Raw genomic sequence first — 15,344 nt, forward strand, 5'->3', positions numbered from 1 at the left:
ACACTTGGCTTTGCCTTTGCCGCCAGGACCCAGCGCTTTGGGAGCTGGAGGAGCCCGAGGGAGGTCACCTTGTCCCTCTCAGGACCTTCTCTGGGCCGGCCCTAAGCACCGCTCCTGACCATGTCCTCCCCAGCCCCGGGTCCAGTCGTCCCAATAACTGGCCTGACAGTTTAACCCCTTCAGGTCCAGGCTGTGGACACCGTGTCCGCCTGTCTCCTACACCCGCCCTCCTGCCGCACACCCCGGGGGTGACTTGCTTAGAAATGGATTTCTATGCGAGTTCCGGCTTTCCTTTTTCTCCTTTTCCCCCCCTCTCCTTCCCCCTGCATTTTTGAATCTATACCCAGAGCCTCGTATATGTCCCTGCTCTGGGAGTTGTTGTCCTCCTGGTTTTGATAACAAGCTCAGAGCCAGTGGAGAGGGACGCAGAGCAGGAGCGTGGGAGGCAGGCGTGAGGCACAGAACAAGACCCCAGGCCCCATGACACCCAATGTGGACAAAGACGGGCGCTCTGGGTGGGAGGAAGCCATGGGGTTCCGGGACTTCTATGAGCCCAGACAAGGAGGACATCAGCCCATGGAAAGCAGATCTGAAGACTAGCTCAGTGTCAGGTGCCACCTGAATTCCAAAAGGGCAGGGCCTTGGGTGAAGCAGGGTCTGTCAGGAGGCTTGAAGACTCATCGAGGCTTGAAGAGTATCAGGGAGGAGGTCATGCATGATGCCCACATCCCTGACTGTCCCAACCTCTTCTGGCCCAGGTGGGCTTGATGTGGGATCTGGAAGGCTGAGCTCCGACAAGCAGCCTTCATCCCTGTGTGGGGGTTACTGAGCATTCGCGCTCGTTCTGGGGCCCGCAGGTCAGCTGCCGGCCAGTTTCAGGTCCCAGGGCTGGAGCTGCTGGGAAGGGGTTTGGGAAGGAGTTTGAGCACGCAGGGTTTGCACACCGACCTTCCATTGATGAGAACTTGGTACCCCTTCAGAGCCGCTTCTTAGCAGGGCTGACTCTGAGGACGCAGGGCTGAGAGACGTGGTGGTCCTGGGTCCCCACTCCATCCCCTAGAGCCCAGGTCCCTGTAGGGTCTCCTTCGGTCCTGGGAGCTCTGCAGTCTTGAGTTTCTGTCACTTGCAATCAATGAGTTCTGTCCAAAGGCCACACTTGAGTTTCATCTATGTTCTGCTCACCCCCTTGTTCTTATAACAACCCCACCCTACTCATGCTGCCTTGAGGGGTTCTGTTTGTTACCTGAAATGCAAGAGCTTCAGCTCAGACCCCAGACCATTCCCCCACCTCAAACCCCTTCCCAAACCCCTTCCCAGCAGCTCCAGCCCTGGGGCCTGGAACTGGCCGGCAGCTGACCTGTGGGCCCCAGAATGAGCCCGAATGCTTAGCCGTGAGCCAGGCAGTTGGCAAACACAACCTCTTTCCCTTTAGTGTGCATATTAATTACCCTGAAACAGGTGCAAAGTCAACCTCGTTTATTATTATTTCTTCCCGCCTGTAATGGCAGTGGCTGTGGATAAATCCTGCTAACCCAGGGAAAGGATTTATGGCCCCAAATTTACACCAGTCACTTAATCATAGCACCTTTGCCGCGGACAGACTTTCTAGAGAACAATTTGCCCCACGATTTGTCAGAGGGAAAATGGCCTCATATAAACGTTGGGAGGAAATAAATGCTAATCCAAAGCTCCGTCTTTCATTCTCCTAATTGCCCAGGGAATTTAAAGGACACAAACTTATTTACTCGCAGCAGGAAGTACGCTGTAATAAAGCATCACCACTGTGGTCTGACACCAGTCCCCACAGGGCAGAAGGGGACGGGAGGAGGGGAAAGGGGGGGGTCACTGGGCAGGGAATGGTTGGGCGCAGCCCCTGGCATGGAGACGGATCGTGGCTCAAAGACTCTCCTGCACTTTAAGGAGGTGAACTCTTATAGCTGAGTCCATTCAAAGCAGGTAACTGGCTGGGCTGACATATTAGTCCTCCCCCCACCCCCAAAACACTCACACCCTGGGCCTCCCTCGCCCCTAAGTTGGCCGCAGGAAGGGTCCGGGAAAGGGGCAGGTTAAGCCCCCACGCTGTCCCGGGAGAAGAGGAGGGGGACTCAGAGGCCAGCAGGAGAGCTTCCAAGCAGCAGTGCCCACAGGGCGGAGGCACGGCCCTGCAGCTCCACAGTGGTATGTGGGGACCTCAGTCTCCAGGCAGTGGAGGGGGGGGGGGGCCCAGGAGCTCCTGAGCAGGCACATGATGAAGGAGAGATGCAGGAGAGCCTGCTGGGGGAGACAGGCTCACACTCCACCTCCTTCTTCCTGAGAGACTCGGTGGCCTGCTCTGGCTGGTCTCTCTCTGTCCTCTGTCCTCTGCAGGGGCTGGGGGCCCTGTTCCAGGGGGAGAGAGACCCTCCGTGCCCCATGGCATCGTAGCCAGGGCTGTGGAGAGGTCCTCCCACCCCAGAGAGTGTGAACCCCATACCCCACAAGGCGCCCTTCTCGTGGCCCAGTGTGAATGACGCCAGGAAGAGCTGGGCCCTGTCAACCTTCTGCTACAGTGCACTTGTCAGAAGCCGTCTAGGGACAGAGACGTGCAAGGACCCTCCTACCCCGTCTCCGTGCTGTCCCTCCAGTTCCCCTGGGCATGAAGGTACCTGCCCAAAGGCACTGAGGACAGGGCTACTAGGGTCCCACCTCCAGACTCATACCCTCCCTACCAAGTCTCTGCACTTGTCTCCCGAGTCCTCACTCACCCTCCTCTCCCAGTTCTGATTTAATTATGTTCTTGCAGATCATCCTCAGAATGGTAGAGAGCATTGGGGTTTGAATACAAACACAGCCACCAGCCAGCGTTGTGGTCACGGGTACAATCATTAGCCTTCTTCCTCCACATTACTCATGCTGGGCCAGACCATTTAATCCTTATAACAAGCTGGATGATTCGGGGTTCTCCAGAGAAACAGGATCACCAGGACGCGCCCACAGATGGAGACAGGGTTAGGAATTCGCTCACACGATGATGGAGGTTGACCCGGAGCCAGTGGTCACTCAATCTGAGTGCTGAGGCCTGAGCACCAGGCGGATCGTGGTGTGGACCCAGCTCAAGGGCAGGAGAAAATGAGGCCCTCCTCCGTGGAGGGACCGCCTTACTCAGTCTACCCAATCAAATGCTTATCTTGTCCAGAAATACCCCCCTCTCCCCCCCCCACACACACACACACAAGTCGTGCTTCATCTGGCATCTTGTGGCCAGTCAAGCTGACATAAAATTAACCATGGCCCCCGCCGAAGAGGTGAGAAGCCTGGTGTCCTCGTTTCAAGGGTGAAAATTGAGGTTCAATGTCTTCGTGGTTTGGGTTCCCCCAGAAAGAGACCCTGAAGCAAGGATTGAAGTGCAAGTTGATTGATGTGGAGGGCGATCCCTCAAAACACTGCTGGGCGAGAAAGGCGGTGAGGGAGAGAAGGAGGGAAGCCACAGAAAATTGTGGACACATTGTTGAGCAGGTGCAATGCAGGGGCCACGGGGTTTCCACGGGCTCATGGACGTCCCACACCGAAGGAGGGCAGCGGGGGCACGTGCCCATCCCCTGTCTGCCATGGCGGAGGGCTGCTTCCAGAACACAAGTCTCCGGTAACTCTGACTTCCTTTGCATCCTGAACCCCCCAGGCCAGGAAGAGTGTGCCAGACTCTGAAGCACTCAGCTTGTCCATCCTGTTGAGGGTGGAAGTTTCCAGCCTGGGGTGCAGGAGGGGATTGGAGCCGAAAACAGCAGGGCGGACCCCCGATGGGGCTGTGCTGTGGGGATTGAGGTCGGGGCTACTCCTTCAGAGCTGACTGGGAGCAGAGAGACCAGCATCCCAGGCCTGGCCCGGCCTGGGAGCTCAGTTTAAGGCAGGAAAGAGGGGCTCCTCACCGCATCCCCCCTCGCCAGCCCCTCTCAGCTCTCAGCCCCTGGTTGCTCTCCCAACCCTTCAGCCACTCTCCCTTCTCCTCCTCCCGGAGTCACTCATTTCCCAAGACAAATGGCAGCTTCCCCCTGCCCATCCATCACTGCTCCTGAGCCCATCCATTAGCGGCCGCTCCCCCAGCCCGCCCCCAGCCCCACCGGCCTTGCTCGGGGAAGGGGTCCATTGATCAGAGGCCCATCTGCTGCTTGTCACATCCTGGCAGCCCTGACAGCAGGAGACAGAGCTGTTGCGGGCCAGGCCAGCCTGAGGCCAAGGGAGCAGTGGGACTGCCCGCCCTCAGGATGGGGCTAAGGCCAGGGCCCAACTGGGAGGGGCAGGGTGAGCGCTCGCCAGACTGAGGCTGTTGTTGGGGGTCCTCAGGGCAAAGAGGAAAGTCAGTCCACAGGACAGGCTTGCAAAGGCTCCTCCAACCTCTTTCCCCCTTCACCCCCGCAATCCCTTCCCCCTTACAACCTGGTGTGCAAGGCTGGGAGGGGCCTGACCAAGATACTGAGGGCCCTTCCCCTCTCGAATCCAGCTCTCCCCAGCCTTCTCCATCTGCCTCAAGTCCCCAGACCAGGCCTGAACTGGGCGCATTCCCCCACCTGGCCCTACTCCTTTCTCACCAGCAGCCCCCAGCCTGAATGTAGCCACAGGCCAGGCCCTCTGGCCAGCCTCCTCCCCATCTTCCAACCCCTACCCCCCCACCTCACCCCCGCCCCAGAAGAGATTGAATAAGATGACCCATGTGACGATTGACCCCTGGTGTTTGGACTCTGGGAGGCCTGGAGACCTGGAGGAGGGAGGAGGGAGAGGTTGGGGATTCATCCCCTGGTTTCTGCCCCCAGGCCCCACCTGACTGGGTCGCTCTTTTGCTCACACGCCTGCCTCCCCGTGGCCCAAATTGCGCATGCGTCACTTTTCCCTCACCTGGAAGACCTTCCCCAGGCGCCTGGGCCCCTCCCCCTCCTCTCCATCACCTCTTCTTTTTGCCCACGTGGTCTCCTGTTTCAGGGCCTTCCTTCATGCTGTCTCCCCACTTGGAATGCCTTTCCCACATTTCAATACAGGTCAGGCTTCACCTGGTCCCAGGGGTGAGCTGCCTCGGGAGAACAGGAGATGGGCCAGAGGAGGACCAGGCAAGTCCCCTTGGGGACGGAGAGCGGTGTGCTGCGGGGACCTGCGGGGAGGCGGAGATGCCCTGAAGCTCCGGGCTCCTGTGCTAGGGACCAGCCCCTGCCTTACGAGGAGGCAGAGAGGAGCCCGCAGGATTCCCAGCTGCTGGCTTCCTCACTTCACCCCGCCTCCTCGAACCTGCCTCCCAGACCGGCTCCTCTAGCAAATAGGATGGTGCCTGCCCAGCCTTCACATTGCATGTCCCCAGGGTCAGCTCCATTCCTGGCCCTGGGATCCTGCCTGGCTCTCACCCAGTCTCACCTTCCACACGGGCAGTCCATGGGACCATGGGGTCATGCCCCCTAAGAGCCCACCCCATCCTCCCAGATCACCAGGTACCTGCACCCCAGAATCCTCTGCCCAAATAGCCCCAAGCTCACTCCCAGGGTCTACACAGGCCTCCTCCTGAGAATTTTCTCCCAAACCACCACCCCATTGGCCTGGGGGAGGAGGCCCGAGCAGCAGTTGGGGTGGAAAGAGGTCAGACATGGGGCTGGAGTAGCCACTCGTGTGCACACAACACGCTCCCGGTGCAGGGCAGAGCTGGGGGAGAGGAGGGGCGGCAAGAGCTTTGTTCAAAAAGCGAGGAAAATGTTCCACTGAAAGTCCTCAAATAGAACACGTTTCCTTTCTCCCACGGTGCCTTCTCTGCCTTGGCCTGCGTGGTGTTTTTATCTGCTGTTTACTGTCACACCCCTTCAGGCACGGGGACTGTCGCTGGGCAAGTGCAGACCCTCCCACACACCTGCTCAGCCCGCTTCCTGTCCTGCAGGCCCTGGACCCACGCACTATGCGCCACGGTTGGGGGTGTGGAGGTCAGTCTCCCCTTCCCTCGGGCCTGCAGCCTCAGCCTGCAGCCTCAGCCCGCATGTAGACAACATACTGGAAACACTAAGGACTCAAAAAACGTTAGCAAATATTATTGTTGTTGTTTGCTGTAGCTCAGTGGTTTCCACCCAGGGATGACTCAGCCCCTGGAGGGCATTGGGCAAAGTCTGTAGACATTTTTGGTTGTCTCGCCTGCAGGGCGAGTGAGGCCATGGCAGGATGCTGTTAAGCATCCTACCTTACAAAAGATAACCCCCCCCTCCACCCCCAAATAGAATTGCTTGGCTTAAAAGGTCAATAGCACAGAGGTTGAGAAAATGCAGAAATAGAAGCTATTTAAGCTCCTCTACCCAAGGGAGGGAAAAGCTACCAGCTCCTAATCCTGCAACTTGAGTTTCTACCACAAGGTGGCGTCTGAGCTAGCGTGTCTCTTTCCTATACTAGTGGATAATTCAGAGCCCAGATTAACAAAGCATTCCCTTCAAATCAAGCTTTTTTTTTTTTTAATCAAAAGCCATGCCCTGTAAAATAGCAATCCGTGCTTCAAAGAGCTCCAAGAGGCTTCCTCTTTCTGCAGCACCTCCACCGCCCTCTCCTTTGGGCCTCAAAGCGTTCCTGATATTCCCACTTCACAGACGAAGAAACTGAGGCCTACAGGAGCAATTCTCTCCAACCAAGTGCCTCCCTGATGGCAGGATCACCTTGCTGTGGGGGAGGGGAGCCTTCCTGGCCTCAGAGTTCTGGTTGCACTTGGTTTCAGGCCCTGATTTCACAAACTCTAAGAGTCTAGAACCGTCCCTGTGTTTGGGGACACCCCCCCCCCCAGAGCTGGCCCCCTGTGGCCTCTCTGTCTCTGTGCCCTGCAGGGGCCCCCCTGGGCACTGGAGGCTCATCCCCTGAACCAGGTGTTTCCCAAGCACGTCTGCAGGTTGGAATCCCCTGGGGAGCGGAGAACGTGCCGGGCCTGGGTCTGTGAGCTCATCGGGATGTCCTCAGTGCTCTGGGTGCAGAAGGCAGCCAGCCAGGCCTTCTCTGCTCCTTTAAAACCAATTCCATTCTCTCTCTGCTCTATAAACTTTTCTGAAGAGCCGAGGGTCCAAAGGAACAACAGGTCTTCCTCTAATCTCTGGGACCCACACGCTCACACCTGTTTCCAACCAGCAGAGTGTTCACCCCACTTTCAGGCCCCGCCATGATTAGGGTCTACCACAGGCAGGCTTGTCAAGGAAGTCTGTGGGGTTTTTCCCCACAAAACATTCTGTGCTCTTCTTGAAAAGACAAATTCTGACTAAACAAATGTCTTCATTTGTCACCGTTATTTGCTAGAATAAAGTAAAACACCACCCTGAAAGGAAGGCCTCCAACAGGGCTGCATGGGGGCATCCCCTGCTTTTAAGAAAACCCCAAGGCCCCAGTTCATCAGAACCCCGGGGAATAGTGCTGTCCCTGGGGGGCTCGGAGCACTCTGAGCGGCCATGTTTGAGAACAGTTGGTCCAGACCCTGCTGCCCTAAGCGTGGTGGCCCCTGGGCCGTGAGCATCGGCACCACACCGACAGCGCCAGCATCTGCATGTTAACAAGATGACACCTGTGTGCATTCAAATTCCAAGAGCATCGCTCCAGAACCAGGAGGAAGCCAGAGCACACACCTGGGTACCCCCCGCCCCGCTCCACAGACCCTCAGCCGCTAACTCTCCCAGCCAGCCCACACTCCCTTCCATCCCCCTCACGCCAGAGCCCCTTCTGAAGAGTGTCATCTAAGCATCGCTCGTCCGTGGGAGCTGGGGCAGGGGAGGCGGGGTTTTCACAGACACAGCATTTGCCAACCATTTTATCTCACTCATTTGCTCTTGGCCACTCTGTTTGTCAGCAAATGTCCCAAGCGCTGTGCTGGGTGCTGGGGGCTGGGCAAGCCACCATGAGCAGGACAGAGACCCTGTTCCTGTGAACCTGTGAACCTGACCTCCTGATGGGTACTCCGGCAAAACACAAGTGAACTGCCAAAGCAACTCTAAAAATTACAAGCCGGTGAGCGCAGAAGGATAAACAACAAAAGACTGGGATAACGACTGAAAAGGGCAGCCCCTTAGAAGTGGGCAGGTGGTGCTGTGACCTGAGGGTGACCTGGAAGCTGGCCATGAGGAGGAGCCAGCCTTGGGAGGTGCAGGCAGGGCGAGTGGTGGAGGCGGCAGGTGCAGCTCAGGCAGAGGTCCCGCCCCGGGTAGGTGCCGGGTGTCCTGGACACAGGCACAGGGCAATGCAGCTGAAACAGTGACCCGGAGGGCAGGCACTCCAGGAAGATTAGAGAGCCGGCCGGGAGCAGCCCTGGGAGGAGTCAGATAGGTAAATACGGGGACTGACCGAATTTAGGATTGCCTTAGAAAGCTCCTTTTGGCTGCTGGGTAGAGAACGGGCTGGAGGCCACCGGTGTCCGGGGGAGAAATGGCAGCTTTGCAGGCTGCTGGGGTCGCAGTGGCAGGGCTTGCACCTTCCCCATGGCCCCCATGCTGTGATGAGCACACCGGCACAGGGGAGGGGCTTAGGGAGGGGTAGGAACACTTGTGTGCATTCTCCAGGGGCTGACAAGATGTCTGCTCTGTTTTGAAAATGCTGAGTTAGCCCTGGCCAGGTGGCTCAGTTGGTTGGAGCATCGTCCTGAACACCAAAACGCGGCAGCTTCGATTCCCAGTCAGGGCGCATACCCAGGTTTCAGGTTCCATCCCCGCTGGAGCGTGTGTGGGAGACAATCCATCGAAGCTTCTCTCTCACATCAAGGTTTCTTTCTCACTCTCACTCTCTCCCTTCCCCTCCCTAAAATCAATTTGAGAAATCGCTTAAAATGCTAAGTTACCAACATGAAAAGGCTGACTCTCTGGAGCCTGTTTCCTACCTGAGACAGATGGCCACAACAGAAGACAGGAGCCCATTTACCTTCAATCAGCGGGAGGACTGCTGGTTAAAAACCTATTTTGAGAAACCTACTTAGGACCTCTTCTCTCCATAGAGCCTCACCTCCGGGCAAATGCGTCCGGAAGCAATAGGAAGGAGGGGGCTGCAAGATCCCAGGATTTCTAGCAGGACAGCTGAATCACAGGGCAAGGCATCCTTCACATGGCAGTCCGTGCCGGTGGCGCCCCCTGGAGTCCTGTGATGGTACACAGAGACGCTGACCAGCCCAAAGCAGGCAGGGAAGCCAGGTTGCTGTGCTTGACGACTGATGGCAGAGAAGGGAGAGGCACATCTTGAGAAAGAGCCTGGGCTGTGAGAGGGGCAAGAGAGGCCAGTGGTTTGAGAGGGTGGTGGGGCCAGAGAGAGGCTTCCTTTGTGTTGCGAGAGGCTTGAGAATGTCCACATGCTGACTGGGAGGAGCCAAGAGAACCCTCAATAAATCAAGGGGCATGAGAAAAACGAGCACATCACCAACACTTCATTTGGCATTTCTCTGATGACTCGTGGATTAGGGTTCTCCAGGACATGGAGATATAGCTATATATGTATGAAGCAAGGTTTACTTACAATCAGGAGTTGGCCAGGAGACAAGGGAGCTGCCGTCAGCTGGATGGTGGAGACCAGGAGAGCCCATGGTATGGGGCTGGTCTGACAGCCAGCAGGCTCAAGACTCAAGGAGAAACGATATTTCAGTTCAAGTCCAAAGGCAGGGGAAAACCTATTTACCAGCTCAGAGGCAGGCAGGCAGGAGAAGTTCTCTGGTGCCCTCGGGCCTGCCACAGCCCCCTCCTTAAATCTCCTCGGCTGAGTGAGCTGGGACAGGTTTCCTGAGAGTCATCTCAGGGAACAAGTGGGCAGCCCAGCCCTGAGGGTCTATGGTGGACTCTCTCCCTCCCCCAAATGTGTCTAACTAAGTCTGTGTTCTGAGAAGGCTCCAATCAGCCCACAGGGGTCACCCTATGCTAACCCCACCCCTCTTCATTGCGATGATAAATCTGGGCCCTCAGTTGAGCCTGGGTCACCTTTTTAAAAAATTGATTTTAGAGATAGAGGAAGGGGGAGGGAGAGGGAGATAGACTCAAACAGCTGCTTCCTGTATGCCCCCTCCTGGGGATCAAGCTCAAAACGCAGACATGTGCCCTGACCAGTAATCAAACTGGTGACCTGGGTCACTTTTGTTTTTAATGCCTCTTACTAATATGTGATCCATGGCAAGACAAGTCAGGTGAACTTTCTGGGCCTCACTTGCCTCATCTGCAAAGTGGGTGTAAGACCTTGCCAGAGTCCACTCCCCAGCACGTACTTCTTCCCAAGCAGCGGACTCTGTCTCAGAAGGATTAAGTTGGGCCGCACATTCCTTCATTCTCTCTCACTCAGGGACCACCCGCCCCCTGGCTCCGCAATGCTGACTCCAGGCTGGTTAGACCATCACCACCAGGTTAGAGCAACTTCCTTCTCTTTTCTCCTGTTTTCCAGTCTAGGGGTTTTTTAATCAATTTCATTGAGGTAGCCTATCTAATAAAGAGGTAATATGCAAATTGGCCATCACTCCAACACACAATATGGCCGCCCCCATTTAGTCAAAGATGGCCAGCAGGGGAGGACAGTTGGGGGGGACCAGGCCTTCAGGGGAGGGCAATTAGGGGCAACCAAGCTGGCAAAGGAGGGCAGTTGAGGGCACCAGGTTGGCAAGGGAAGGCAGTTAGGGGTGACCGAGCCAGCAGGGGAGGGCAGTTGGGGGTCACCAGGCCAGCAGGGAAGGGTAGTTAAGAGCAATCAGGCTGGCAGGGGAGCAGTTAGGCATTGATCCGGCTGGCAGGGGAGTGGTTAGGGGGTGATCAGGTTGGTAGGCAGAAATGGTTAGGGTCAATCAGGCAGACAGGCAGGTGAGAGGTTGTGGAGCCAGCAGTCCTGGGTTATGAGAGGGATGTCCAACTGCTGGTGGGATTGGGCCTAAGCAAGCAGTTGGACATCCCCCGAGGGGTCCCAGATTGGAGAGGGTACAGGCTGAGCTGAGGGACACACATCCCCACTCCCACCACATGCACAAATTTCGTGCACCAGGCCTCTAGTAACTTACATAAAACAAAGTGTACACATTCTAGATTTATAAGTGAATGACTTTTGGAAGATGTTATATTCATGTAACCCCCATCCCAATCAAGACCGCACACTTCTGTGATCCAGAAGGTTCCTCGAGTCCCCTTTCAGTCTTCCACCTGCCCCTCCCCATCAAACAGCCCCTAATAGAATTCCTCTTCCCCTCAGCTTAAGTTTTCATTTGCTTTTGTTCTTGCTGTTATGTTTCTTTTTCCTTTATTCTTTAAAGCACACAATATTTATTTTCCTACCACCTCCCTCCTGCCACCATTGGTGATAATGCCGACACAATACATGTTCACAAACACACACCTACACATACATATTTACACACCCACACTCTCACACACTTCATGTAACGCACAAAGTAAATTACATATACACACACATATGTGGGTTAGGTTAAGGAAACTTTTCCAAGACTCAGAAAATATCAGTTAAGGTAAGGCAAAAAAGAACAGTTTTGTTTTTAGGGAAACCCTTCACCACACGCGCGCGCGCCTGCACACACACACACACACACACACCCCTCAAAGCCACCTCCTGCTCCCCTGTCAGAGCCAGAGCGAGAGGAGAGAAATCGGGATTCTTGTCCTGTCTCAAAAGTAAAAGGGACAAATTAGTTTCTTGTCAGCGCACTGCAATAAATACATTGTCATTTTTATCCCCCCGTGAATCATGGGCTCCATTTCTCCCATAACTATTATACAGTCTGCTGGCACTATATCATTTTTTGGTAATTTTATTTTCGCCAATTGTTTTATGAAATTTTTGAGTTTTATGGACACTAAAACAAATCTAGCCCGCGAGTGTTATGGCCCTTTAAATCACCGGCAGGAAATCTCAAGGTTCCTCCGGACTGTGGTGGAAGGCTGCTTTGGGGAAGAAAGATGGCCCCTCGCTTATAAACTGAGCAAAAACCCAGAGATAAGTTTGTAAAAGGGACATAGATCACGGAGGGCGAGAACTGGGGTGTAAAACATCTCCCTGCTCAGCTTCGGTAAGAATAAAGCGGGCTTTTATTTAGCGGAAACACCAAAGGGGTTGGGGAAGGGATACACAGCCTGACCGAGCCTGCTCCACCGAAACGGCCCTCATTTCCGTCCAGTCTGGCCGCCTCAGGGAAGCTGGGCCTGTCCATGATGTGCCCACCGAACAGCCCCCTGGGAAATGTCCAAGTCACACCCCTGTGGTGGCCAGCGGGAAGAGGAAGAAAACCTGATTCCAAAGCACATGGGAAAAAATTGGGGAAAACAAAAAGCACGATGAGAATAGCTAAGTCAATTTGGGAAGAGGAATGCCTTAGCCAGTATTAAAATACATTATAAAGCTACAATAATAAAACCAGTCTGTTACTGGCATAAGACTCAACAGACAAATCGATGGGATGAAACAGTCCTGAGCAAGAACCTGGCACGTGAAAAACGGAGGATCAATGACGAGGGATGGATTAGCCAGTAAATGCCATCTCTAAGCCGGGTTATTTGGAAAACAGCCCCTTTAGATCTTCATCTCATTCTGGAGCCCAAAAGTAAAAACCAGGTGGGTGAAACAGTGGAAAGTATAAAATAAAGCAATACGAAGTTAGAAGAAAGTATAAAAAGAAAATTTATTTGATGCCTGGATGAAGAGGGTTTTGGCCATGACTTTGGACAAAACTCCCAAAGGGAAAGACGGACAGACGTAGTTTCCAAAATGTTTACTTGCCTGTTTTTCAAGACACAGCCCCCAAGTAAAGGTAAAAAGCCAAACTGACACAGCCTTTTTGCATATATGACAGTAAAAGGATGTTGATAAACTTTAAAGGAAACAACTGGCGCTTAATAGAACGAGCAGGTGATAAACACTACGATTCATCAAAGAGTAAAAAGAAGTATCTCTTCGGCATAAGGAAACATTTCCAACCACTCACTGTGATGGTGAATTTTATGTGTCAACTTGGCTGGGTCATGGGGGAAGGGGGAGCTGGGGTTGCCCAGATATTTGGGCAAACATGATTCTGGGTGTTTCAGGATGAGATTAACATGTGAATTGTAGGCTGAGCGAAGCAGATTGCCCTCCGGAATGCGGGTGGGCCTTGCACACTTAGCTGAAGGCCTGAGGAGAACAAAAAGGCTGACCCTCCCCATGGAAGGGAGACAGCTTCCTGTCCAGTGGCCTTTGAATGGGAATATCAGCTCTTTCCTGCCTTCACAATCAGAACAGTAATTTTATTTTCGCCTGAGTGTGCTCATCCTCAGCTCTCCTGGGTCCCAACTTACACTCACCTGCAGATCAGCCTCCAGGATCATGTGAGCCAGATTCTTGAGATAAATAGGTAGTTGATAGGTAGATAGATAGATGATAGATAGATAGATGATATAGATAGAGATAGATAGATAGATAGATAGATAGATAGATAGATAGATAGAAGCATCCAGCTATATGAGTCAGGGTTCTGTTTCTCTGAGAACCCTGACTCATATAATGTTCCTCAGTAAGCAGAATGAAACAGGGTTTGATGAGGTTAGAGCAAAGTGCACCCAACGAGGGTTCCAGACAGAGTATCCTGAGGCTTGAGGAGGGACAGCACAAAGGTGCACACACAAGCAGGTGTGCATGGGTGTGTGCACACACAAGCAGGTGTGCATGGGTGTGTGCACACACAGCTTTGCAGCTGTACTCAGGAGCAGACATAACCACACCCACCTACAGGTGTCATGGCTCTGAGAGGTCTGTGAGCCAGGCACGCACAGGCACGCACTCCCACACCAGCAGTCCACATGCACATGCCTTCCAGGTGTGTAACTCCCGACCCTTGTGCAATTACACAAACACACAAACAGATCCACTCGGGAACTGTTGTATTTGTCTCCACTGGGCTGTTTTCTGCTTCCAGAAAGATAAATGTCCTCCTCTCGGAGATGAGCGGCCGACCCCACAAATCACCGCACCTCAGCTCCTGTGCCCTCCCACCCCCAGCCCCCCCCATTACTCATCCAAAGGGAAATGCAAAGAGTAATAATAATTAGACAAGGACAAATCACTGGGCTGGGTGGGGATGGCTTCTCTCAATAAAGGGCCGTTTCCCCGGCAACCAGGACGACAGGTGTTGGGAGGTGGGGGTGGGGGCCCACAATGGGTAGGTGTGGGGAGCTGCAGGCCAGGGCTCAGCCCCTGCGTCTTGACCAGAAAGAGAAGTTTAGGGAGCCCGGGATCTCGGGAAGCCAGCAACCCAACCCCAACCCCAGGCACGCTCATCAATTTCATTCTCAAGGCACCCGGGCAGTGAAGGGAGATGGATGACCAGCTGTCAGGTCTTGTAGTCTACATTAAATGGTGCAAATCTTAGCATTTTTTCAAAAGCTTATCTTTTGCCTCTATAGAGTTGAAATTTCCTAGGAAACTATTTCCGCTTTAAATATAAATACATGGGCTGGATTCTTGTTTTTAAAAATCTGATCATCTCTAAGTACATAAAGTAAAAATCCCCACCTTTTTTTTTTTTTTTAAGTCCAGCACTATTCCCCAGAGGTAGCATCATTTCCCATTTCTAGAACCTTCTACAGGCACGTACACACACAGATACAGGCAGCGGGGATCTCACAGATCCAGCTCTTCCATAGCACCGCCTGCCACACGCCGCTCTCCGCACTTTATGTCCATTTGCTCAGTTAACACCCTAGTAACCCTGTACAGTGGACACTGCTGTGTGCTGTTTTTCAGATGAGAAAGAGGAGGCACCGAGTCCAGTGAGGAGCAGAACCAGGGTCCAAACCCAGGCAGTCGGACCCAGAACCCAAACCTTTATCTGCTACCCTCAGGGCCCTCCTGTAATCCCTGAGATGCTAACGTCTGTCTTGTTTCCTGCCTTCCTGTGCAGAGTCCTTGAGAGGGCAGAAGGAGGGTGGGGGGGTGGTAATGGGCTCTAGGCTTGCTGAAGAGGAGGGGGGCCCGGGAAGAGGGACAGCGAGCTACAACCAGGGATGCTGGTGCTGGGCCACCCTCCCCAGCAGCCCGCAGAGTCGCTGGCATGAAAAATATCGTTCTTTAACCCAAATACAGATGTTGCTCCCACAAGCCCAGTCTCAATACAGCGGCCCATTTCCTAACAGTCCAACCACTGGAAAGTGACCGGAAGTCATCCTACTCTTCCCCTGCCCGACCTCTCGAAGAATGTCAATGATGTCAAAGCCATTATCCTTCACACCTCTTCTGAAGATCCATTAGCCGCATCATTTTCTTCTTTCATTTTCTCACTGGACCCCTACAACCTCCCCCACCCCCACAACCCCCCGAGTGTCTCTCTCCTCCTGACCAACCAGGACTCTCAACCTCCTACTCGCACGGGCCTTCCCTTCGTCTCCCCTCCT

The sequence above is a fragment of the Pipistrellus kuhlii genome, unplaced genomic scaffold (genome assembly GCF_014108245.1).
Source record: "Pipistrellus kuhlii isolate mPipKuh1 unplaced genomic scaffold, mPipKuh1.p scaffold_m20_p_6, whole genome shotgun sequence".
Classification (NCBI taxonomy): Eukaryota; Metazoa; Chordata; class Mammalia; order Chiroptera; family Vespertilionidae; genus Pipistrellus; species Pipistrellus kuhlii.